Source organism: Vicugna pacos, chromosome X, assembly GCF_048564905.1.
Source record: "Vicugna pacos chromosome X, VicPac4, whole genome shotgun sequence".
NCBI classification, from domain to species: domain Eukaryota; kingdom Metazoa; phylum Chordata; class Mammalia; order Artiodactyla; family Camelidae; genus Vicugna; species Vicugna pacos.
Window position 1 is genome coordinate 112,198,503 of NC_133023.1, and position 1,187 is coordinate 112,199,689.

Consider the following 1,187-nt stretch of genomic DNA (forward strand, 5'->3'; position numbering starts at 1 on the left):
TTCTATGAAGTTACATTGCTCTCCCTATTTCACTGCCGCTGGTTGAGCATCAGAATCACCACCATTGTTCCTTTTTTTGTTTTTTAAACATCCACAAGTTCACAAATCTAAAGATATTTGTAAGTATTTAAAAATTTACTAAGATTTTGAAGTGGAGGTAGAATTCATTTTGCTCAGTAAAGACATTACTGGAAACAGTGCTCGCTTTGGCAGCACATATACTAAATTGTGCTAAAATTGGAACGATACAGAGAAGATTAGCATGGCCCCTGCACAAGGATTACATGCAAATTCGTGAAGTGTTCCATATATTTTAAAAAGAATATGAAAGAGAATATATATATAACTGAATCACGATGCTGTACACCAGAAATTAATACAACATTGTAAATCAACCAAACTTCAATTAAAAGATAAGACATTAATGGAAATATTGTGTGTAAATAAAATCTCTGAATCAAATGCTATTTCCCCACTGATCTTCATGATTTTAGCAAGAAATTTAATGTTATTTTTATTGATCTTCAATAGACTATGATTTCTAACAGTTTAGCATTGTTTCTTTTCCCTCTAACTCCTAACTTTTGTTAAATAGCAAGTTATATGCAAATATTTAAATGTACTTGCAACTTAAGGCAATTCAACTTTAATGTTTTCTGTATGGTGAAAACAATGTATGAATAGCCAACTCATTTTATCTACTCTTAATTTTAGAATTTTAAATAATGGATTCTACACCTGTGTGTGTGTATACACCCCAAGTTTCTTTCATATAAATTTTCTCTCAGGACTAACAATCAAATAATTTCAAATGATATTTTTATTTATACTCCACCATCACAGAAAGACCTGTAGATATATTCTTTTCAGAAAATGAGACATTCTACCACTTTTCTATGTCTGAGATTTGCGATAGCCTAGTGTTTGTAAAATTGTGTTGCTAATCTCTGACTGCATTTTATTTCCATTTTCTGATTGAATTCTTCAGCTTGGGTGATTTCTGATGCCACTGACAGCTTTTATTAACTGTAAACATTTACCTGTGATGCAAGAATAATCCAAAGTTGATCCAGTCAAATTAATTACTTGATCAATCTAATGAGCAAATTCAATTCAACCTCTTTTCTGATGGAATTGGAATTGGCCAACAATTTGAATGAAATTTCTGGTCAATTAAATCAAAATTG

General features: G+C 30.7%; 1 non-coding gene across 1 annotated transcript; it reads left to right on the top strand.

Moving 5' to 3' along the window:
- The first annotated feature begins 205 nt into the window (after nucleotides 1-205).
- Nucleotides 206-314, top strand: LOC116277934 (U6 spliceosomal RNA). Its single transcript, XR_004187366.1, has one exon. It is a non-coding gene; the product is annotated as a U6 spliceosomal RNA (small nuclear RNA).
- The last annotated feature ends 873 nt before the right edge of the window (nucleotides 315-1,187 follow it).